The sequence below is a fragment of the Gallus gallus genome, chromosome 1, assembly GCF_016699485.2.
Source record: "Gallus gallus isolate bGalGal1 chromosome 1, bGalGal1.mat.broiler.GRCg7b, whole genome shotgun sequence".
Taxonomy (NCBI): domain Eukaryota; kingdom Metazoa; phylum Chordata; class Aves; order Galliformes; family Phasianidae; genus Gallus; species Gallus gallus.
The window spans coordinates 82796773-82822320 of NC_052532.1; the positions used below are offsets into that span (position 1 = coordinate 82796773).

Here is a 25548-nt window from a genome sequence, read left to right on the forward strand (position 1 = left end):
TAGAAGCAGATAGGAGAATAGACAAATATTTTTACTTAGTGCATGTGCATGTAGGGAGTAGGGAGCTACCTTTATTCTTCATTTGTTCAGGATTTCTGCTGTTATATTTTGGCAGTCCTACATTATTAGTCTAACCCTAATGTTCAAAATATTCATGTAGTATTATTGTGCCTCTGAGTCTTGAACCTTCAACAAGAGAGATACAGGAGCACACTTTCTCCGGCAGTTACAGTCAGTGCCTTAGTGTAGAAAAATGTCGAAAAGTGGAATTCTTACTGTCAGTGGTTGCAGTTTTCTTTGTGTACCTACTACTCCTGTACCAAGCAAAAGCTTGTCTAGACCAGTGCACAGGGCTATTTACTATCCTCATAATCCATTTCCTTTTACAAACAGCGGTGACTGATCTGAATAAGTCAGAAGGGAACATTCACATCATATGTAGCCTCTTTTCTATGAACTTCATTAAGCCTTGGACCATTAGCTCAAGATATGTGATTATTTTGTTTGTTCGAACAGCTAGACGAGCCGAGTCTCCTCTGAGTGTTTCTTTCAAACAAACCAGCATGACTGAAAACTGGGAGCTTGCCAGAAAATGTTACGTGAAATAGTAGTGGCAGGTTCATCTTAGTGTGGGCGGAGAGAAAACTGTACCCTCTATTTTACTACTTCAAACATGCAGTGCCCATATGCCATAGATGAGCTGGTTTATGGATGGAGCATGAAGGCTACTGCTTGATCTATTTCATGCAAACAGTGTGTGTGTTGTAGATATACTGTCTTGTGGATATGAGTACCTGCTGTTGATACAGTCTAAACACACAGCATCAATATTCAGTATGCTATAGACAATCTCTTTTTTCTCTTTTATATTAAGTGTTAGTACATAGAGCCAAATACTTAAGAAAAAGAAAAAGAAAAAAAAAAAAAAGGCGGAGGGGGTCACATGATTAAATTAATTCCATTAATTATTTAGAAACAATCAAAGGAAATACAAGACATCTGGCTTTAAGCCCAAACAACTCATGGCACTGCTGTTGCCTTGTAACCTCATCAGCTCTTAGTCCAGTCATCTCTCTTCTTCTTTCATTAAGGACACAGGAGATGGCCCCCCTTCTTTCCTGCCTTATTTCTGGCAGCTTGGAACACAGATCACAAGACTGGGCTATACAGTTGTCTGATTCTGTGTGTATTAAATCTGATTAGTTCTATGATGAAAAGACATCCCCCTGCATCCCCATGGCATACAGTAGTGTTTGATTAGCAGCGTGTTGCAGCCATAGGTTGCATTTTTCTCGGTATAAGGAACTAGCTGATATAGGAAGGAAAATACTGTTGTTACTGCGGTGCTCAAAGTCCTTAAACGTGTTATATTGTGCAGGAAAACATATAGTGAGAGATGGTTCCTGTCGTGAAGGGTGCACAGCCAAGAGTGGAAAGGGATTGTACCACTCTGTGCTGTGTAGCCTCACCTCGAGCACTGTTGTGGGCTTAGTTGCCACAACATCAAGACATAAAACTACTAGAGAGTGTCAAAAGGAGGTCCGGGAAGATGGGGACAGGTCTGGAGGGCAAAATGTATGAGGGGCAGATGAGGTCCTGTGGTGTGCTCAGAGCAGAGCAGTGGAGCTGAGGGAAGTCCTCATGGCGGCTGCAGCTCCTCAAAGGGAGCAGAGGGGCAGCGTTGAGCTCTGCTCTGTGTGTCAGCAACAGGGCCCGAGGGAACGGCATGGAGCTGTGTCAGGGGAGGGGCAGCTGGGGGTTAGGGAAGGGTCTGCACCAGAGGGTGGATGGCATGGAACAGGCTGCCCAGGGCTGTGGGCATGGCACTGAGTGCTGAAGTTCAAGGAGTGTTTGGCCATTGTTATCAGACACAGGGTTTGAATTTTGCATGGTGCTGTGTGGGGCCAGGAATTGGACTCTGTGATCTTTGTAGGTCACTTCCAACTCAGGATATCTTGTGATTCCATAACAGAAAGGCTGAAGAAGATACAGCATCACAGGGAGTGGAAGCAGTTTGCGCAGGATTGTGTAAGAAGATCGTGGCAGAACCAGAACCAGAGCCTGGGACTTACCCAGTCCACTGGTTTTGGCATACTTCTTTCCCTGGCTGAGGACAGCGGTCCTGGCTTTTGTAGACGTGGCCAGGCATTTTCCATTTGAATGATTTTTCAGCAGAAATTCTTTTTCCTGAAATATGAAATTTCCTTGGGAATAACTTTTACCCAAGAAAAGTCAAAACAAGTATTTCCCAGCTGCCCATTCTGGAAGGCTCTTTTTTCTAGCTAGTCTACAGAAAATTTCCATGTTAGTTATCTCAGGTGGATTTTTCTAGAAGCACTTTCTCATGGAGAAAAAAAGACCCACTTTGGTTTTCACTTCCCAGCTTAGGAGTTTTTGCTCCCACCCGCAGTGATTACATCCCCATGATAAGACAGTGCTGTTTTCTTTTCAACTCTGATCCTTTGTTTTATTAGTATAGGTAACTTAATGCAATTTAATCATGCAATTCTCATGTTCTGTAGCTAACTTGGTATATTCAGATTTCTAGAACAGTTTTACTGGAGCAAAACAAAAGATCTTGCTGATCATTAGGATTCTACTTTTCTGTGTACTGGTGAATGTGAACCCATTTTGACTAGTAGCAAATGTGTTGAAGCCATTCTTATCATTCATATTACATTTACTGTTAGTGGAGGGGTACGGACTTCTTGCATTAATCCAAGGAGCATATTTCACTGGCTACTGTTCTCTTAATGGTTGCTGAGAGTTGCATTGAAGAATTTTCTTTTTTTTTTTTTTTAATGAAAAGGTATTGAAACTTCTATCACTGTAAGGTTATCTTGGCAGTCTTTTACTTATTCTTGACTACTGTTTTGAAGATACACATTCCCAATTGTCCATTAAGAAAGTGCTCCTGAAATGAAACAAGCTTCCTTGATTCTGAAAAGCTTACTTGAGACTACTGTTCCTTATTATTTGTGTTATTCCATAGCCTACACTTGTCCTCAGAGAATGATGGCATCAGATGAACATATTGGCTGTGATTTTTCAAAGTATGCAGCTAACCACATTTGATTCCCACTGCATTTGATGCATGTTAACACTACCTTCAACAAAGGCAGCGTTAGGCCCATGTAGAAGGCTTTAAAAAACAAAAAACAAAAAACAAACCCCACCTCTAGCACCCTGGGCTATTTGCAGGCAAGAACATATGTTGTAAGTGCTTATACTGCGTTACAGGGTTTTTGTTGGAGGGACTTAACCCGCTTTATGAGTAATAGTGTAGTGCATTTGATGCTACAATAGGTAGGTTTCTCTAATGTTGTCCCTTTAGGTTTATCATATGTTTTCAAAATATTGTATCGTTTGAAGCTGAATTTAGATAAATATTCTCTATATCCAGTAAATCTCAGCTTAAGCTATTCCAAGGTTTAGTGTATTTGTTTATTTCCCCGTATTGAAGCCAGTGCTTTTTATTTTGTTGTCCTCAAATGTAATCATTATGTACAGTTTGTTGTTTATGTAAAACTTATATTTTTCCTTCTTTTTTTTTCCTCTCCCTTTACTTTGCCTTTTCTTAACATCTACATGGCGTGTTGATGGCAAGAGCAGCAGTGGTTGGCAGTTTTCCTCAACTTTGCAAGAGAGAGAGAGAGAGATTTGGTTGGAATGAAACCTTGCTCTTCGTGCAGTCTGCTTGAGATGCAGCTTTGAAAGGTATCATCCCATTTTCTGTCTTGAAACAAAAGATGAAAACCACTAACAGGTAGAAATTTCAATGCCAAACCACCTGTTAATTCACTGCTGAAAAGCCCTTTGGCAATTCGATTTTCGCTGTATCCACTTGGAACATTTGTGTGGCAAACAACCACAGTATCTCTCTGTACCCGTAATTTTGGTAAAGGAGCTAAGTTGATTGGGAATGTTTGGATTGAAATTCAGGTTGTTAGACAGATAAATGCTTCTACTGTCTTGGTCTTGCTTTTTGACTGGAGTAGCATTCATCTCTCATATAATTGAGACTAATACTGAAAGTACCAATCCTGCAGTAATATTCTGTACATGGTAATATGAAAGGAGATTCATTTTAAGTTCTGTGTACGGAGGGTCCAGATCTGCTTCATATCCTGGTGGTCAGAAGTGAGGTGTATGGTGAAACTGTGAAAATGAAAGCTGTGAAATACTCTGTAAGTAATAGTAATACGTATCTTTTGAGAGCACTACAATTCAGAAAATCATTTCAAATTCAGTTAAAATGTTATCCTTGGAGTGCTATACAAATGCTCCTTCTGAACCGTGCATTGCAAAAGCAGCCACTGTTTGTTAATATGGCATTAAAATGTTGGACTCCACCCACAAAAATTAATAACATTTTTGAAATAAAAGTGATGTAGGATACTGACACATTTATGTCCATATGTTCTTGGACGTGTGTCCTCCAGTGCGTGATAAAACTAGAAATACCAGATATTCTTATTTTTCTTATTTCCTGTAAAGCCATACTGAGAAAGTGGGAGAATGTAAATGATGGCAGATTGACAGGCTTTGGCCCAAGGATAACTGTACAGCAGTACCATATTTTATATTTTTGTATCCTCTTATCTATTCTGTTCTGCTAGTTGTACTAGTTGACTTCCATGAATTCACATAAGTGTAATTTAGAACTGACTTGGGCCACGTTATTTATATTTGTGCAGATTGCTCCATGCTTGTGCAGCAGTTATTTCCCATGGATCTGCAGTGTTGTCCAGTGTCATGCAATGGTTTCGTATGTGTTTATGACTGGTTAAAACATGAAAAGTGTTTTGAAACAACATGACAACAGCAGAAGCTGCATAGTAACAGGGCTACCCTTGGCTGTCCATATTATATCCAATTAATGTGGTTACCGTGCTCTGAAGCCCTTCCAAAGCTGAATAAGAAGTTCTGAAACCTGGTTAAATACGTTTTTTTTCCAATTTTTCTAAAGATTTCCATTACAGATGCTACAATGATAAGAGGACACTGTAATACATATCTTCAACAGCAGTAATAATGAAGGATGTGAAGTATATCCCCAAAATCTAAAGGTGTGAATTCTAATCAACAGTGAACTCTTTGAGAATGCCATGTAGTAAAACCTAATTCTGTGCTGAAGGGGAACACTGTGAACATCCAGCATAAAATAAAAGATGTTCTGTTCTCTGCTGCACTATCTTGAGCCAAACTTGGGATCTAAAAGTGAAGCAGGATTCTTTCATCACCAGTCATAAAGATGCTGTAAGTCAGATTGTTCCCCTAGGCAATATTTGACAATGTAGTAAATTGAGCTTTAGGAACTTCCTACAAGATCGAGAACTCTGCCACCTCAAAACATAAAGCATAGATCCATTATAAATTCATTCTTTCTGGTGCAGATTTTGAAAATGTTTTGATGCTTTGACTTCATACTAGCAAACTGCATACCTTATTCGGTATCTTGTGTCCCCCACTGCTATCATTAAAACATGGAAGGACTGGCAGCAATGTGATCTCATGCCCTCACATGATCCAGATGAAATCTGCACTTTGGAGTTATCCACTAGTGCATGGTATGTTAATGTCAACTATGATCAAGCACCACCAGCTGTTTGTTACTCCCCTGCATTTTGTCATCTTCCTATTGCGTCCTTATTACTCCAGTCTTCCCAGAACGTTGCGCAGGCTGCAGTAAGAGAAAAATCTGATCTGTGCTCAGAATAGGATCAGAAAATACGCTAGATTTTCTGTATATGTATCAACACCTCCAATTCAGTGAGCTGCGTTGAGACAAGTGAAAAAAGCTAAGTCTTGTTTCTTTCACTAAATGAAGCTAGAGTGGCACTGGAAAAGTACAAGGGTAAATTCTTTTTATATAAACTCCAGAGAAACTCATGGACAGACACAACTTCAGAGTTTTGATTTTAGGATGAGTTTGAGCGGAATTAAAATTCATCTATAATTCTTATTGTTTTTCTCTGCCTTCTTGCCCTTTGCTTTTCTGTGTTGTGTGATGAATGGTTCATGCCCAGATTTTGCAATTGCAGCTTTGTGCTTAAAAGCCACACAGACGCAATGAATGTCTTCACTAAATTATATTTCAGAACTCTTGCAGGGAGTTTATAGTTTGGAAAGACAGAGCTGCATGCAAAGCTCTTCACTTCAGAAATGTTGTATACTTGGACCCATACAATTTCCTTTATCTTGGTAGGCAAAGATGATTCTCTGTCTGGTGATTTTGGTGTCTGGGAAAGAAAAAGAGAGGCAGAGTAGGGAAGAACTTTCCAATGATATTTTTGATACAGCTATCTTTAAAACCTATTATTTGGAATTTGGAGAAGTTTTTGATTTGTTTTCCTTCTCTCTCTGACCTAATTAATTTCACACGACCTCCCCATGGACATAATTTATATGACAAATGAATTACATTAAAATTTGCTGTCATGGTATAAAACCTCTTGTTTATGGTAAATTTAATATGTTTTTGTTGATTTCCCTCTATAAATACTGAGCTACCAGTGATAGTTTGTTTTCTTTATTTTTAAAATAATTTTGGGTATATAGCGACTTATTGTCAGTATTAAAAATATTTGAAAACATAAATAATTAGGAGAAATGTTGTAATTCAACTGTGGTTAGCAAATGCTTCTCAAATGGCACTAGCTTTTCCTTTTGTAAAAATAAAGATTACTGTAGAAAAGAGTCAAATAATAACTGGTATACAAGTCTACTCACCAATTCCTGCTTATTCTAGAGTAAAAACATTGTGTACCAATCAGTGTGTTGTAGGAAGGAAAAGCACATACCATTTTCCATACCATTTCAGGACTGCCCCATCTGAAGCATTAGCATCAACCTTTTGAAGCCCCTGGATCCTTTGGTTGGCTTCTTATGCCACCCCATTTTCGTATCTACTCAGTCTACTGACTTCACTAAGATAATACACGCATTAAAACATCTCCCTTTTTCTTCCAAGGCTGTACTCACTTTTCTGAAGAGCAAAGGAGACGTGAGAGTGTGCAGATCCTTGTGAAAACAGCCGGCAATTTACTAACAAGAGCAGAAGGTAGTCTGCTGTAATTTAGGGCCAAATACAAGTTTGGAACTTATATGGATTTTAAGAAGTCTCCAGTAACACTGCAGTGAGGTACTTATTCTTGAGCTTGGAAAATGACATTAAGTTTCCTTTTCCATAGAGAATAAAATGCAGAAAATAGTTTAAATGGGGATAAAATTATGCACAGTAAATCTTTAATAATTTATGTTATGATTATATAGAATAATCCAAGGAAGGGAACTCCTTTGGTAAAAATGCACTAAAGGCAGCAAAATATCCTAATGTTAATTCAGCAGAGTATTCAAACCAATGCTTAAGGTTAAGGCTGTGCACCAGCACTGCACAGATGAGGGACGTCTGTACCCCATCATGGGTTTTTGTCCAAATGTGGCAGGGCTGCAGTGGGCAGCCAGCATCCAGAGCAGGATTCGAGGAACATCCTCTGTTAACTGCGAGGAGCGGCAGAGCTGGTAAATTTGCCTCAGGGGATGATAGCAGGGAAAGGCTATTGTGCCTAGAATGTATTTTGAAACACTGGATGCACTTTTTTTTAGTTTTCTATTTCCATCCCGCATTCCCTGCTTTTATAAAAGACTCCTAAGTAATTTCCAAATTAAATTACCTCTCTAGCAGTTTTGTGACCCTCATAAATATGATAAAGACAGACTCTCTGTCTCACTTTTTTTCGTGGTACTTAACCATCCTATGGCATGCTAAAAATCTTCCTTCAGCATCAAGACAGCATATTTCTTTGGTTAAAGTTCAGAGGCAAATATAAAATAGTTATTTATGTTAGGTCTGCTCTAACTCTGACTTTTTTTGCGGTGATAATTTATTTTCCTTTCCTCAGACGGATTATAGAGAACATGGTGTTGTCCCACAGTCCCCAGCTTTAATATGAAAATGGATCAAGTTCAGGTTCTGACACACTTGGCAGAGCACCATCGTTTCTCTACCCCTCCCTCAATCTGAGCCATAATTGTGGATATCCTGTGGACGGCAGCCCAGAGACTGCCAGTACTGGGAGCATATGAAACGGAAGAGATGATGGCAATAGCTGTGTCGCTTGACCTGACATTTGCCTCTTTTCTCAGCCACAGAGTGTGTTGAAGGGAGCAGGGGGTCTAATTTGAACTGCATGCGAGAGGTCATGGTGTTTAGGAACAGTTCCCCTCACCGAACTCAGATATTGTTACTAGGTGCTGTTTGTACTTTTTCTATGTACATACAAATAAGGGCTATTTTGCATAAAGAGAAAAAATGCAAAAATAGGTGAAATCATACTCTAGGTAATTCCACTGCTTACAGTGAAGTTGCACTGGAGATAGATGTTAACCCCATAAATCCCTGGGTCACAGACCACCTTACAATAGACCCTGACAGCTTTGTGGAGACAGATTATATCAAGCCCTCAAATTTGGAAGTGTAGCAATTCCTCTGTAGTAAGATTGCAAATGAACACCCATTCGGAGATTGCCAACATTATCACAGTTTGTCAGGGTGATCTCACAGCCCACAAAGCGCCGTAAGAGATTGCTTTACAAGTTCTGAAAGATTAGAGTGTTGAAGTATGTGACACCAGAATGATGCTTTGATGCCTGGCTTTGTCAGTCAGCCAGACAAATAAATAATATCCACTGTTTTTATTAGTGTAAAGCATAACAGGTAATGGAAAAGTATAGAGAAACATTTCCTTGTCATGGCTACACAGAGCACTAAAATATAGGCTGAACAAAAATTGGATGCGTTAATGTCAAATCCTTAGAACAGGCAGTTGTGTACCTGCGTGGGTCAGTAACTGCAGAATGGCATTTATGACTATTTCAGCAGCTAGTATTTTAAAGCATTAGCATTATGGCATGGCTAAACGAAACAGCAAAAAAACGGCAGTCTTGGGGTTTGGTCATTTACTGAAGCATGAAAACTCATATTGTAGTGAATGATGAATGGAGTTCTGGCTAGCAAGGAGCAAAAGGTCTGGAGTATGGAAGCCATGGGTTCCACTCCCAGCCTTGGAAGAGGCAGCACAGCTGTGCAGCTACAGTGTGGCATGGAAGTAAACAGCAGAAGGGTATGAAATTCAGCGTTTCTTTCCATGTCAGGAGCTGTGGAAATGCTTTGGTGTAACATGGAGACAAAGCTTTGTTATGAGTTTCAGGTATTTAAAACTTTAGAGATCAAAATGAGAATAATCTCAAAGTATATAATTGCCTTTGTTTGTTGGTTTGTTTGTTTTTAACTTTCTGCCAAAACTGAACTTAATAGGATACCTTTCTTGTAGATTTGTTCAACATTCAGCCCAGGCTTCCCTAAATGATGCATGGTCTGAAAACCATTTGTGGAGCCTCAGATGGGAACCATTTATGTTGTAAAAAGTTCCAAAGAAGCCAAATTCGTCAGTCTTCGTGCTTTAATTGAGACTACTGGTTTATTTTTTTATATATTGGAGTTCTTCCAAGGTTTAGCCATAGATCTGATTTATGCCAACTCAGCCTTTAAGTTTTGTGGAACAGAAGCTCTGAACTGTGCATTTGTTGCATTTGTTCATTCTTAGGGTGCCATTATATTGTAGGAACTCAGGATCAGATGCAAATTTATCTATCACTGATCCACCTACAGGTGGAAAACCATCTCTCCTGCCTTGACACCAAATCATTATTTATCCTTGACCTTGGAGAGTTTTTGTGCCTAATTCTCCATCCCCGTGAGCAGCAGAGAACTTGCAAGGAGCCAAGCATCAGTTAACAGTTGTTTACACAAACCTTGAGACGCTTGGATGAAAGACCCTGTGCAAGGGCATAGAATTATTATGACTATTATTAACTGAATGCCTAAACCTAGACAATGTATTTGCACATGTAAGTAATTATGATGCACTTCAAGGCATTCTGTTTGTAATGCTTTGTAATGCTTTGCTCTCCATTTCCTACAAATCAAATTACTGAGGGATAGATTTGATTTCCACATCATTTTGAAAATATTTTCTTTTTCTTTTTTTAATTTCCTTTGTATTAATTTTTTTCAAAGTTCAAAACACAACCAACTGTGACTAAATGCATAAAACCAAACAAAACCCCCTTAAAGTATAACAAAATTAAGACAGCCTAAAATGATATGCAGCAAACAATGTAAATCATACCTAACAAACATGGTTGTAATAATATACCTTATCCATGTCTGATCCACTAATAACAAATACTTATTCAGAGAACAAATAACTCATTCTTCTTCTTAGTGAGAGAGAGGCAAGCCCCAAATTCAAATTATATCTTGCAGTCTAAACAAATATGAAAAACCTGCCAAATCTTCTTATAGAAATCCCAACAATCTTCCATTTTCATTGTATCTTTTGGGAACAATGAGGTTGGGAAGAGGGGAAAAAAGAACAGTTTTTACTGGAAACGTGGGTCTTGGTCTTGTGCCTTTTCCACGAGAAGTCCTTACTGCCTTCTGTTGAAAGGTTTCTGTTGTGGGTACTGGGTTCAGGCCAAAACCAGAAGGCGTAGGCTTGCGTTGTTTTTAAGAATTAGGGATTTTTCCCCTCCCTCATGAGAAACTTCTCCAGAAGTGTAGGCTCGACAAGATGGTTATGAGAATAAAGATTGCTACTAGACTATAATTAATACTTTCCTCTCTGCAACATGGCCAAATAGATTTCTGCCATCTTCCCATTTCCTTTCTGGTTGCAGAAAAGATTATTATTTGTTTAACAGAACAGCAGCATCCTCCCTGTCCTACAGTCAGAGTGCATCACCTTCTTCTTCAGTTCCTGCTGCCCTTCCCTGATCTGTATTTGCTTCAGTGGAGTTCTGGTCACATTGGTGGCATGGGTACCTGAAAAAGGGGAAGAAAGCACATTTTCAGGTATCCTTCCATCTGTAGTATACCTTATGTGTTATGCACTGCCTATTTATCATTTGTGACCAGGTCCTGACTTGTCTCTGATGCCAGCATAACTGTTTCCCCTTGCAATTTTTGCGTCATTAGCTTCCAGTGAGACCTCATTTCTAATAACGTTTTAAAAAACTCTAAGAAAGATTTGTTCTGCCCTTTCCTTGGGGTAGAAAACACCTGTATTTCTCATAGCTTTTCTGTTGCCATTTCATGCTTTGTATTCACCACCCTTTCCCTGTGGGCCAAGGATGCTGGCTTGGCCAGAAGCTCATCTCTGTATTTCTGCACCAGTGAAGCTGCTGCAGCTGCTGAGGCTCTGTGCAGGGAGATGTAGCAGGGTACCTCTGTGTGTCTTTTTACTTTCCCCAAAGCCCTTTGTGCTTCAAGCCAGCCCCTTTGCCTCTTGCCACCTCTCCCATGTGTTCCCTTAGCTGTTGCTCTACCCAAAATAACTCCATGCCATCCCTCACACAGGGTGTTTTCCCTGCAGATGTGTGAGTTGGAGGTACCATTGGGCTTAGCAGTGACTCAGTGGAGGAGAGAAGGCAGGGAGATACATGGTGTTGACTCAGCTGAGATCACTGCTCCCACAGCTGCTTTTTATTGGCTCTGTTCTCCTTCCCTAGCCCTGCTGCTTGTCCTCCACAACACATGGTGATGAATGCTTTGTAGAGAAAAGGAAGAAGCTCTGCAATGATCAATGTCAGAATGACCTAAGTGCTTGATTTGTGTTGGAGTTTTTCTCATATGTTCTCAATATATGTGTAAATACCAAAATTATTTGGAGATCCTGCTGTTCTCCCTTCCTAGGGCATTATTTCAAACTAAAAGAGGGTAGATTTAGGTTGGAAGTAAGGAAAAAGTCAGTCTTTTACAGAGAGGGCGGTGAGGCGCTGGAACAGATTGCCCAGAGAGGTGGTGGATGCCCCATCCCTGGAGACTTCAAAGATCAGGGTGGATGGGGCTCTGAGCAACCTGATCTAGCTGTGCGTGTCCACATTCATTGCAGTGGAGTTGGACTAGATGACCTTTAAAGGTCCCTTCCAACTCTGAGGATTCTGTGATTCTATTCTATGATTCTGTGGTAATGAATTGTATAATTTCCAAATGATTTCTCCTCTTACCATTATTATTGCTTGCTTTAAAAAGTACCATAGTTGCATGGTGCACTGCATCTATCGAAAGAGTGTGGGCTGCTTTTTGCAGTCAGTACACACAGGTAACATCAATACGTAGTGTTACACCACTCTAGTGATCCTGCTTGTGTCCCATACATTACAAAAGCATTTTTTGTACTTCTTATATTATGTTTTATGTCTTGAACTTAAATTATATAAACATGTATTTCCATTTAAAACCAAAGCCACAGAAATTTCTCAACTGCATTGCAAGAAATTTGTCTTTAAAACATGACCCAAGCTGAGCTGTTATAATATCATGTCCCAGTGTTTAAGAATCCAAATTACTTAAATTGTTTTTATTAAGGAATCCAATTCTATCAAAATACGATTTCCAAAAACGTGTTTTCCTTTCATGCTTAAAAAAAAAAAAAAAGAAGAAGAAGAAATTAGAAAAGGACCTTATTAGCTAGAACGTAAAATATAAGAGAGAAATGGCAGTATCTACAGAAGCAGAAATGCCAGCCTCAGAGAGCAATCTCCTAGCAGTGGAAAAGCAGTCCTCACTCCCTTTTGATTGCCAGGAAGAAATTCTTAATGTGCTTTGTGTATGTTCTCTTTGAGATTCTTATTAAATGTCAGATACCTAGCCTCTTCCCCATGCATCTTTATAAAGCCCTGACAGAGTAAAGAACACTTTCAGAAGGATTTGGGAAAATGTAAGGATGTTTATGGCATATGTTCTGTGAGGCTGCAGAAGGTGAATTGACCTCCATGGTGGGTGGACTTGGTGAGGAAGGAGATGAAAATGCAAATTCAAGTATAGGCAGAGCCTCACAGATCAGAAGTTAGAATTTGTCTTTATGTTCTGACTTTCCATTGCAAAATTATCTGCTTTCTGAAGCAAAAGCCTGGGTAAACCTACAGTGTTTTTGTAAGAATGTCCTTTTTGTAAGAATTCCCACTGACAAAGAGACAAAATGCCCAGAATATGGTTTAGTGAAGGGTGAACTCATATCATTTACATCTCAGTTGTATTTTCTTCCCTTTTTTATTTTTTCTTTGCACCCATAGACCAAGATTCTTTGTGTTCAAGTGAAAATTACTTATTTTCTATACTTCTGTGATTCTTTGATGAAGAGAGCTGGAGCTCTAGGCTTAAGCCTATAGTGCCTGCCTTAGTCAAAATGGCCAGAGCATGAGAGACAAAGAGGCTCCTGGACTGAGCCTGCAGCAAAGCTGTGCTGCCCTACAAGATGAGAACTGAGTCGCTCGCTGAAAACATGGTTGAGAAATTGAACTGATGGCATGCTGGCCCAGCGTGGTGTGATCTAAGCTGCACTGACACCTGCAGTTAATCTTTCCAAATCAGGGTAGTAATTTACATGTCTCCATTCACATCCAGAGTCTTGTCTGGTGTTTATCTCTCTCTCAGCTTGTCCATATTTTTGTTGCTTTAATGGTCGTGGGTTTTCACCTTGTCGGATCTTCCTTGTGAAAGCTCCATTTATTTATTCGATCAGAATGAAGCTGGTGAGCCTGCTAGAGTCTGCCACGGTTTTTCACTTGTGTCTACTTCTTGAATTCTTGCAGGGAAATGGCTGCATGTGTAGTCAGTGATACATTCCATGGTAGCTGGAAGAGTTTGCTTATGTGTTGTAGGACTGAGTTGAGACCTGAAGGTGCAAGACCTGCAGAGCAGCCCAAATCCTGTATTCTCCCCAGAAGGCAGCAGTAGCAGATGTTTGTGAATGGCAGCACCTATCCTGCAGTATGACCAAGAGAATAATTCTCAATGGAAATTTAACTTAATTGTGCTGAAGTGAAGTGAAGTACAGTTTATTGATACAACTGAAGAGTTTTACACTCTGTTGTGTTTTGGATATGGAGGAGTAGTAAAACAGTTTCCACTTACCACATTATCAGTACAGCCATCAGTTCCTGGGAATTCTCTCATGCACAGTGCCTTCAAAACAGGGAAAGTAAACTTCTACAGTACTTAGCATAGTCTTCAAACTCTCTGCACACATATCTAAGATGCACAACAATTCCCTGAGTTATGTTCTAGTGTAAATGCAAGCATATACAACTGCTTCCTTTAATCTTGCTGATGGGCAGCTAGAATGGATGTACAAAATCTTCATAAGGCATCAGAATAAATGTACAGATGTTCTCCATCTCTCTCTTCTTGCAGTCACCATGTATCACACAATACACATATGGTAATAGATTGTATGTCAGGGGAAAACACAGACTACACCCCATGCAGCCATCAGACCTTGAAAATAGACATAAAATGGTAAGTTAATATGAATACACAGCTCCTAACAGCCTAATAGAATAGATCGCGCCACAGCCAGGTACATCTGTTCTCAGCACTAACCATTATCATTAGTTTAAAACACTTAAAATCACTGAGCTTCCGCAGGTCTGGGGACAGATTATACCAGGAAGAATCTGCTAAACAGATTTAGCAATGTAGCAAAGAGGGACCTTGGCTACATTAAAACAGTACATATTACATCTCGAAGGCTGTAGGCTGTTTTCAGAGGAGCAGTCTGAATGAGGAATGATGCTAACACCATATAGCAATTTCTTTATCACCATTTAAATATAGAGCTTGAAAGTCTTGGACAAACAATTGTGCCAAACTGCAAAACAATTTATTTGTGAAAAATCAGGCTTGCCTTCTCTAGGAAGCCATCAGCTGTCCTTTAGCAAGTGTTCTCATCAGACTAATGCATGAGATCCTAAGATCTAACTGTGACTGGACTAGAGTGTGAGTCTGACAGAAACAATAAATCTCTCTTAGGTAGGAGAAGAAACAGGGAAAGAGAAAAAATAGCAAATTTCTCCATATCTCTCTGTCTTCTCAGTCTGGTATCTGACTGCTCTGAAGTGTGAGATACAGGTTCTTGTACAGACATTGAAGTCAGTCAAGTCATGAAGGCTTCAGGGGAGACTTCAAAAACAAACAAAAAAGAAGTCTTGATATACATGCATCAATGACTGCTGAGGTACTACACTATTGCTTGTTTCAGACTGGCTGTAGAGAGGTTTTTGAAGGAACGTGTACGACTAATTCAATAGGAACAGAGATGTCTGACTCTTCAAAAGAGGTGGAAGTGAAACTAGACAAAATGGTGGTGATAAAAATAAATGTATGAAATACTGGTTTTGGTAATGAAAAAGGACTGAAACGTGGGAAAAAATCCATGTATGTTTTGTGTGTTAGTGGATAACAGGTCCAGGGAAATAGATAAAGCTTTAGCTTTTATTGTTGTAGATTTTGTCAGGGTAATAAAGAAAAATGTTTCAACTTTATGAATAACAGTGGGAGACAAATGCATGTATCTTCTCCCAGACTCAGAATTCCCCAAGAATGCTCCTGCTATTAGGAGAAAAAGCAATTACAGATATGCGTGGAAGGACATCCCATTTTTTTTTCAAGCTCACTCCTTAATGCATCTTCAACAGAGGACTGAGATCCACTGCTCCCACAGCATCATTTTTTTTCATATCCCTCTCATTACTCATACCGCAATTAAAGAGGAGTAAAGGCTGTCCCAGCCATCAGGTGTTCTGTATTTCTCCACCACAGAGTGAGCTGGCTGTAATGTCCATTGTCATCATGAGAACCTATCTTTGGTGTTTGCCAGTTTGACCTGAAGTTTAGTAAGGTGCTCTAATTGTTTCTTAAAGGCCACCTTTCCCTTTCAAAGTCCTGAGAATGATTCTTGATGAGGAACGTGCTGCACTGGGGACTTAGAAGGATTCTTTTCTGTGAGTCTTCTTTGAGCAAGAGGAGTTTGAAGAGCCATGAATTTTTGAGGCAAGGTGAGCACCTTTGTGGAAAGAAGATAAGCAAATATGCAAGATGTAACTAAGCTCAATCAGTTTCCAGAAAGTTCAGCATTGTCTTTGTGCAGAACATGCCTCTGGTACAGTACAATAGCAGCACATGTAAGCTTCTATATTCCTAGCTTTATATTCCAGCTGGCTTTGAATTTTTGGAATAGCATTTCCTCTACTTACTCTTTACCAAATCCTGGAAGTCCGTAGTGTAAATAAAAAGGAATTGGGTGTCAAAGGTGTGCAGTACATAGTGTAGATGTCTTTGTAGAGCAGATCACACAAAACATCATAGGTACCACTTGCTAACAAATTCTGGATGCTAAATATATCTATCTCATCTTAGTGGACAATTCTTTCACCTTTGAGGTTCATTCCTTCTCTGCTCAAGTACAGTATAGTGTAATTAGACATGAAAATTTTAGAACTTAGAAAACTCTGCCTAGAAAAACACCAGGTTGTGTGTGCTTGGAGCATGGATCGCAGTTAAAACAAAAACAAACAAACAAAAAAAACCAAAACAACCCACCACCACCAGCAAAGAAAAACCCTACTGGATATTAATACTGCTTTCCTATATAGGTTACATCAAATCCTGCGCATAATGCATGGAGTTCAGAATATTACTGTGACAACGCTGTTTCTTTGGTACAATCAGTCTGTCCGTGCTAAAGGACAATCTGTAATTTTCTCAGGAGGCAGTCTGAGCCTGTACACTTCATTCCCTGAGAAACTGGTGGTTAGCATATACCTCACCACTCTCTGGTTCCCGTGGGAAAGGTATATCTTTCATCATGTCTCCTTAAATACAAATTCAGGGCATCAAGTGCATTGAAATGCCCTACCAGATCAGGAAACCATATTGCACCCACTTCTAACTGTGGAGAAAGAAGAGGGGAAGAAATAATTCATAGTAAATGTGTGAGATAACACACAGCAATATCTGGATGGTGCTCTGGCAGCATGGCAATGATCTGGGAATCAAAAGTTGAATAGAATAGGTGAAAAGCACGAACTCTGGCAGGAGGGAAAGGCAGCTTGTGGCAAGAAATAACCCACAGCATACGCCTGTTCGTTCAGCCTAAGCAAGAGAATAGGTGGGATATAATCTTTGTCAGAAAAAAACAACTAATAAAGTTGCCAAGAACAGATATTTTATAATCTGTGCTAAATCTCTGCTGGAAAACATGAACAGCAATGAAACTGAGAAGACACTAAAAGAAATTCGGGGCAAAGTGCCAGACGCCCAGACGGAAGCAGAATGTGGACCAAAAAGCTTGCGACAATTGGGTAATTATGGTTTATGAATTTCAGCTTTAATCTGTAGTTCAGTGAGTCCTGATTAAATATCTGTTAAACACAATTAAAGTTTGTTTTTGTATTTCACCGTCTTGATCAGAATAATTAGAGACTGCGTGTTTCATGTCAAAAGTAGCAAGAGGAATTTTAGTGAATGAACATCGTTTTTAAAAGCCATTTGTAGCACCAGCTGTTGGCATTATTTTATATTTTAGTGTTATCAGCATAAAGACGGGTCCTCTCAATGCTGAATGCTTTCCAGCAGGGCTAAGATGCTGGGAGAGGCGTGATACAGTAGGAACCGTGCCTGGCCATAGGACTATGCAGAGCACCTCAGATGAAGCTCTCCAAGCTACAGCGTAAGACCAAGCACTGAAGTGACAGAGGGCAAGTGCTGTAAGCAGGTTGTGTAGCACCCAGCCTGTGCTTCTCTGTCGAAGATGTTTCAGATAGCAAGTGTGACGGGTGTTAGGAAAGACTGCTGGTTGGGGCAGATATCTGATGAGCTGAATTTGGTTTTTTTTTCATTGCAGGGTCTTGTCAGAAGCTCCAAGTGTCCCAGGGGTTAAATGTTAGAGTGTTAACCCAGAATGATAATTGTGGTAGCGTTACAAATGCTCTTGGGAAGGAACCCATAAACTGTGCCAGTAGTACCTTAGCAAAGGCAGCAGGCTGCAGGGATGACCTATGTGGATACTGAAAAGGATAGGTATGCACGTTCCAGTTTCTGCAGGGACTTCCTAAGTGGATTCATCTCCATTTATAGCTGTTTCAATTAAGTGATGAGAGGAGAAAAGGTCCTTTAAGCTTTTTCTCTAAAGAAGAGGAAATGAAAAGTGTTTAGTGGGAGGAAAGTGGGATAGCTTTGAGTAAAGACACACTGAGATGCAACTTCCATAGATAGAATATATTTTTTCAGGAACCTGAAATGTATCCAAATGCCACCTGAACATGGTTAGGGCATGTAAATAAATCCTGGGGAATATGTGTGTGCATGTATGGCTGACCTGTTTTTAGCCTTCATCTGTCTCTTTATCCCAGTGAAGATGGATCGTCAGTCACATTTAGTGATGCCTAGGGAGGAGGAGTAAATCTCAAATAGAATAAGCTAAAAACTGAAAATGCCTACTAAAGACACTTGAAAGACAACTCCAGTTTCTCCTCTTGAGTAAGTGTTCTACTGCCTGTGTGTCTAGTTTACTTCAAATAATGTAGTTCCTTTGACCTTTTCAGTTTCTGTCTTTTTGATGAGTGTCAAAAGAAGAGGCATGCAGCTCTCGTGCATGGAGGATTTTATCTTCAAGCATGGGACTGAGACAGCAGTCCTACTGCAGTCATCCTTTAGTAACAGCTTTTGGTCATCACTGACCTAGAGAAAGGGGTCTGTGTGGTTCATTACCATCATGCAGAACTGTTTCATTTGCTGGCAGTTTAATAATTCACTTGTCCAATAAGCTTGAAAACACAAGCAAAATATTAGCTTGTTTATGGCTTCATTTTTTTCTAACACTGGTCAGCTTTTTATACTTTTTCACCTACCTTTCCAAGTAAGAGGAGGGAAAATAATGCCAGAGAAAGAAGAATTTCTAAATCAGCCTTCCAAGGAAACTATAGGTCTATTAATTCCTAAGTGAAATCAAGGTTAGTGGTGAAAGAGTTGAACAGAACTTAAAAATCAAAGATACTTTGGAAGACAACATCAAAAGCGTATCAAAAATATGGTGGTCTTTTTATAAGCTGCAAGCCCTGAAGAGATGGTGCCCCTAATAGAGCTGAGGGAGAAAGGATCAAAGTGATGATCATATGCGTCTTTAAAGTAGAACGAATATCTGGAGTGAATCTATGAAGAGACAGGTTTTGGATGAAACTTTCATAGCACTGGGATCGTTTATCAAGTTTTTATGCCCGGGTACAGTACAAATGATCAGATTTCACCAGGGAAAGAGGGAAAGGATATTTGGCTCAGAATAGGAAAAATAAGACCAATTGTTGTCTGTGGAATGACAATATCTGTGTTTAAATGCGTGTGTGTTTATACATACATTACAACAAGTATCTTTTTCAGATGTGTATTTTATTAATTTGAACCATACCCTCTTTCTTCAAGATAAATTTATTCTGGTGGAAAAAAAAAAAAAAAAAAAGACATCCCTGGCATTTGGTTAAGTATGTGATTTTTTTATTTTCACTTCATAAAGTTAGGAGGAGAAGGAAAATGGAGTTAGGGCTTTTCTTTGTCTTCTCTTGCATTTCTGAATTACTCTGATTTTCCCTCAGAACCAGCTGCTTAAGTATATCTCATCAACTGCCTGAGCTTGTCCAAATCCACTACCCTTATGTCTGAGATAAATAAAATCAGGACAGCATGTAGGTCTCTAATACAAGTTCCTTTATATGGGAATGGGAAGGGAAATGGAAATCCTGGCTTAGAATTCTGTAGGTGTAGGACTTTCACAATGTGTACAAGCCCAGTGGAGAAAAAAAAAAAAAGAAAAAGAACTATTTCTTCTTTTGGCAATGGTATACATAGTTCTTCCACAGAGTTTTATACTATGCCTGAGGGTCATTTCTCTTTTAAAAGAAGCACTGACAGCTGTGATGAATGGCATTACCTGGGAAGAGGGAATATCTAGATGTTTAAACAGATCAAGTTTCTCCTTATAGCACAGTAAACATTAGGTCACAAATCAAGCTGTTCTACTTTCATGGGCAATCAGGATCAATTCTACGCTACTTAAATGTGAACTGGAAAGACTTAAGTATAGCCGCATGCTGACATTAACAGAGAATGGTGGTTTATAACCTGTGTACATTGTCACAGCTATCCTTTTACATGAAGTCATGGATGAATGCCATGTGCCCATGTAGAGTTGCCTCCTTGTCAGCAGGCAAGATTGCCCGTCCATCACTATTATCTGCAACGAGGCTCATTACCTGCCAGCCAGTAAACATCTCACTCTCACCATCTGCAGTGAATTACAAAGTGACTGGAAGAATCAGGATCAGTTTGCCTTGCAGAATGATTGTCAAGTTCATTTTCATCTTTGGAGGCCCTTTGGAAATGGAAAAGATGGTGACTTGGATGGGAAAAAGGATGATGTCCATTACCCTCAGGCAAACAAGCTGACTGATGCTATTCTTACATACCTTCTATTTTACCAAGTGCAGGTGGCTGGAAATTTTCACAGCATGCAGGTGAAATAGTATCTTTTCTTTTTGAATGGCTGTATCATTTGTGGTGTGTAGCAGTGCCATTTTCACATGAGTGGTAATGTCTGATTCAGGAAAGTTTTTTTTAATAAAAATATTAATTGTACTCAGTACAAAGGCATCTCCTGTTGACAAAGCTGATGCCCAGCCCATCAGGACCTACTTAGAAAGGAGGATAGTGTACTACAGTAGTTTTTGCTGTTATCATTGTGCCTGTCAGTGTTGTTTTTTTTTAAGGCCACCAGGTAGCTTGATAATGATTGTAAATTCTAGCATCGCTGCATGGGCATACAACTAATTCTGAGCATCTGCTCTAGGGAAGACAGAATCTATTTTGTAAGCCTTTCAAGGGAAAACATAACCAGAGAGGCAAATGAAGAGTGTGATACATTCTTGGTAAAGGATCTGTTGGTGATAGACAGATAGATTAGAGATTCTGCTGTGGATAGCAGGAAGGCAGGCAGAGAAATGGGAGCATTAGGGAGCAAAGATTATTCTTATAGCTTCTCCCTCTCGCCTCCATTACCCACATAGGGTAGAACCTGGCCTTGGTCTTGGATGTCTGTCCTTTCTCTTTGGCCTCTCTCCCAGAAAAATGCAGAGTTAAAAAACAAATAAAATAAAAAATGGAGTGATATGTGTTTGGTATGTCAGCCAGTGGCCACATGTGCAGTGAGGAAATTTTCTCTGAGAGCTCCCAAAGCTCATAATCATTGTGCAAGACATAATTATACTCTTTAGAAATCCAGATCAGTCCATAGTAAGGGGAGGACGGGAGGGAGTGTTGCAGACAGATTTTAACAAGTGTATGTGTCTCCTTTCTGCAACAATTTTGGTCTTAAGTGCACTTGGCTAAATTCTCATTCTCCCCTGGGAGGGTTACTGGAGGGATTTCCAGGCTTTTCTGTCTGCCTGCAGCAGGCTCATGGGGAGCAAACACTATGACTACCAGTCGTTGCACCTGCTTCAGAGAGGGGCAGCGCTTGCTCCCAGATGCTTGCCTCAGGGTGCCAGCAGGAACAGGGGAGTAGGAAGAGGCTGGCACTGCTGGTTAAACAGACAGTGCTCCCTATGGAGCGATGGAGTGCCAGTGGGCACGCTATAACCAGGTCTTTGGAGCTGAGCGAGTGCTAATGGCAGCATTTTGCCTGCTCCTCGCTAGATAAATAGAGAGGCTCAGAGGATGATGCTTTCCTGAGCGCGTGCTTCACTTTCACAGTTCTTCAGAGATAGCTAGTGTTCCGTTCTCTGTATGAAAAAAGCTCTGTGCTGCTTCTTCAGAGAGCAAAATCAAATTAAGCTGGAGAGCAACAGGATTTCTGACTGTTTTTAACCATGTTCTTATCCAGCCTAATCTTTGTTGTTATGCTTTGTCTTTGATCGCTAAGGTGGAGAACCTGTTTAGGTCTTGTGACTTCCTAAACATCGCTAAAGATTTACTGAGTGGTGATTTGTTCATAAAACGGGGCTTCAAAATGGCCTACCATTCTGCCTGTTTGTGGTACACAGACATCTGACTGACTAAAGATGTTTCATCATTCTCAGATTTGCTATATTTTGCAACTGGAACAAATGCTTTAATAAAGCAAATGAGCAGTGCCCTCTGAACTCTTGAAGTGAATGTGGATTTTGCCTGGGGCAGGTGTCTGGAGGTTCACAGACACCCTTGCATTCTACTAAAGCAAAATAGTTTGCACTTAGTTCTTGAGAACAGTGTTTTGTATGCAGGGATCATCAGCTCCTTGAACCAAACAGAGGATTGCCATGTATTAGTGTAACCTCTCTGGATCACACCTCAGTATTTGGGACAAGAGGTGAATGTCAGCCACACAGTGTTTCCTATGTTGGCTACAAATGTTGTCACTTTTTCCATTGACAGAGATTCTGCAGTGGAGGGATCTGGATGTCAGATGTCAGATTATCAAAACTGTGTAGGTGCTTAAAGGTGTGACTGATTGCCTGAAGGTATTTTCAAAGCCCCCTTAACCAGTTAAGGTATGTTCTATTGACGCTGGATGTTGTTTCAAATTCTGTTTGCTGCCTGCTGTTATGTTGGATTATAGCAATTTCTCTTAAGATCTTTGTTATCACTGCCAAGGCTTGCCGGCTCTCCCACCAGAGGATTTTGGAATGTCCCTTAGGCTTCTGTAGGAAGCATGTTGGGGGTGATGATACGGCTCCAGTCTGCTGCTTTCAAACCAAAGTGGAGTGGCCTTTCAGCAGCTTTGGTTGAAGTTGATGGGGGAGGGGAGAGGGACATTGTGTTACAGCAGGGATGATTTATTTCTCAGGAACATACTGAAGAAACCTGGATCACTGAGATGTTGACTCTAGAAACTAGCCAGGAGGAAGACAGAATACAAATATTGAGAGTTAGAGGGCATAAATAAGAGGAAAGCAAAAAAATATGAAATTTCAACTGACTTTGTAAAGTGTAGAGAAATCTTGTAGAATGAGTGTTGCAATGTAAGCCACAACAGCACAAATACTGTCATTATGCCTGGTTTTCTGAGCAAGGAATAGATAAACCTGAAGGATGGCAGGCTTGGTGGGCATCTCATTCACAATGAAATACTGAACGGACAAATCAGCTGCAAGGGAGACTTCAGCCATTTTGCAGTAAGCACAGCTTGGCTTGATAAACAGCCTCTCAGAAGAAGATGCTTACGTCATGAGTCCAGGCTTAGAGAAAAGCTAGTGACTGCAGCTCTCCTTTATGTTATATTTTGTCTATTATGTGCTTCCAAATGGTACATTTAGTAGAGAAAAGATGACCGTAAGTATCAAACAAGAAGGAAATGATAAAAAAGAAGCTGTAGAAAGAGTGTATCAAGAAACCAGAAAGAATGTCTGGCCACTTTTTTAGATGCTGTAAAACCAGAATGATTGTTTGGATCTTAGTTGAAGCATACTAAATTTACTTGCAAAATATCCAGCCCTTGGTTTGAGATAATTCATGTAAGCAAGAGCTTTATTCCTGTGCAGGTTAGTGTTTCTCTAGGGATGTTGATATTCTAAAACATAAAACACAGATTTTTAAACTGAATTCGAATTAATAACACTCCTAGCTAGAGGTGTCAGTCTTCAGGAGTTTTGAATCGTGAAAAGAAAGACCTGAGATAAACATGAATCTACAAATTGTGAAAGCTCAGATATCCTAACTCCAGCAAGTCAAGCATAAGGTACAGAGATTGTCTAGCAGAACAGCTGTGCCAAACAGGAGAAGTACTTGCAGTTCCACGAAGAGGAATTCAACACACTTGATATGTTGTTATAATAATTTAGGAATTTTTGTAACTTGAGAAGTGTTTGGGAAGTGCTTTAGATAGTACACTCTAAGAAGCAGAGAAAAATTGAAATGAGAAATATATTGTGATTTCATAAATATCTTTTTACTTAATGTCATTTTTCAAAAGGTCCAGATAAACACTCGTTAGAGGTGATAGGGAAATTCCCACTGAGTTCTGTGTGCCTTGAATCAGATTTTTGGCAATTCAACGCCCCGAAAACCAGCAGGGAAAATGTTTTGGAAACCTTTGATTTGGGAAAGTGTGATCACAGCATAAGCATTAGATTACTGTTCTTCCTTGTCATTCTTTGACAGCTAGTCCAGTTCTCACAACTCTCCATAAAACCTGTTCAGAAAGAGATAGAGTGGAATTTTATACCAAGTGTATGGTGGAATTAATTATACGAGGTGAAGTTTGTGGGATTTTAGCTAGTGCAACACCTGCAAAATGCTGCTTAGATGTAGGATTTGAGGAGGACCTTGATTGAACTAAAGCTTTATTGGTTTAATGTTTAAATAACTGTGGCACTGTTTGCAATTGCAACACTCATTAAGGCGATTGTGGATTATTGTGTTGTTTGCTTCCTTTCCTTTTGTGCAATGTACTTAGTTCAGCAGAATGGGTATAAAGAAATGATGATCCAGTGTCCTTAATAGCATCTTTGTTGTGAAGACTGAGATGGTACAAGGATTCCAGTGATGCGATCTTCTCATCTTTTCCTCATTCACATCTCTCACTGTCTAGAAAGCATAAATATCAACTGTGAGACTGAGTTCTAATTCCTTTTCATTTGCAGTTTCACAAGTTGAACAACTTACTGTTCATCAGAATTGGGAATATGTATGATTTTGATAGTTTATTTTGTTGGAAAACTTTATGAAATCCAGGCAGTTGAGGAAGAAACAACATGCCCATCAGTTGCCAAATCCTCCTCAGGCAGTGCCTTAGGACATGGTTGGCCATGTTTTAATTTACATATCATGTTCCAGAGATGAACCAAAAGGCCATGCTGAAGTATGGATGTGGCTGGTTACCAGGGCAGAGTCAGTGGTCATTTGGAAGCTTTTCTTGTCATTTTCTGTTCACTTATCTTGAGCCAAAATTATATGAGATTAGTTTTTTCTTAAGATTTCTACATAGTATTTTATTTTTCAAGATTGTTAGGGGAAAATTCTAGTGGTATCTCGATGACACTAGAAAATGTACACCTTCTGGTTATTTATAGGGGAAATTTGAATCCAGTTATAAATAATTCTACTCCTTGCTAAAGAACTTTGGAGAATGCATCTGCATGCATATAAACAGGGACTTGTGACTATGTCGCAGATGATAAAGATATTTGAAAGCAGTTTTGGTTTTTGAAAGTGGGGACGGTCTTAGTCTAGTAGGAATAACTGGGCAGTCTTCATCATCCAGAAATCTGTCTGAGCATCATATGACAAAAGTTATAACCTCCAAGACCAGTGTTCTTTTATATACAAACCAAGTAATTAGAAACTTCCTTCTCTTTCTTATTTGCCATGTGATCAAATGTACATTTTGTTGGTTGTACAGTTCTAGAGCACAAAGACATGATGTGTAGAGAGAATAATGCTGCAGATGTGTAAATGTATCCCAAGGTGTCTAAGATAGAAGTTACGGGGCTGCCACACACAGAGTTGCCACTGTGAATACGATATCTGTGTGTATGAGCTTGTAGATTGGCACACACTGAGCATGGGAGGCTTTGGTAGAGAAAGAAGGTAGGATCTTATCACAATTTCAGTTAGAGATTACCAGTGTGGGTAATTGTATTAATATATAAGCTTCAATACATCATTATTGTTTGCAG

The 25548-nt window shown here is 39.7% G+C and overlaps 1 protein-coding gene across 44 annotated transcripts in view; it reads left to right on the forward strand.

The window, feature by feature from the left end:
• ZBTB20 (zinc finger and BTB domain containing 20) overlaps nucleotides 1–25548 on the forward strand; it is a 477629-nt gene that overhangs the window by 284515 nt on the left and 167566 nt on the right. For 30 of the 44 annotated variants that reach the window (XM_046905147.1, XM_046905118.1, XM_040646200.2 and 27 more), the window contains one exon: nucleotides 3613–3717. The exons of 7 other annotated variants lie outside the window; for them this stretch is intronic. The gene's annotated coding sequence lies outside the window, so the exon portion shown is untranslated. Of the gene's footprint in view, nucleotides 1–3607; nucleotides 3718–22306; nucleotides 22423–25548 lie in introns of all 44 variants that reach the window. 7 more of the 44 variants (XM_046905128.1, XM_046905117.1, XM_046905124.1 and 4 more) reach the window with 2 other exon arrangements.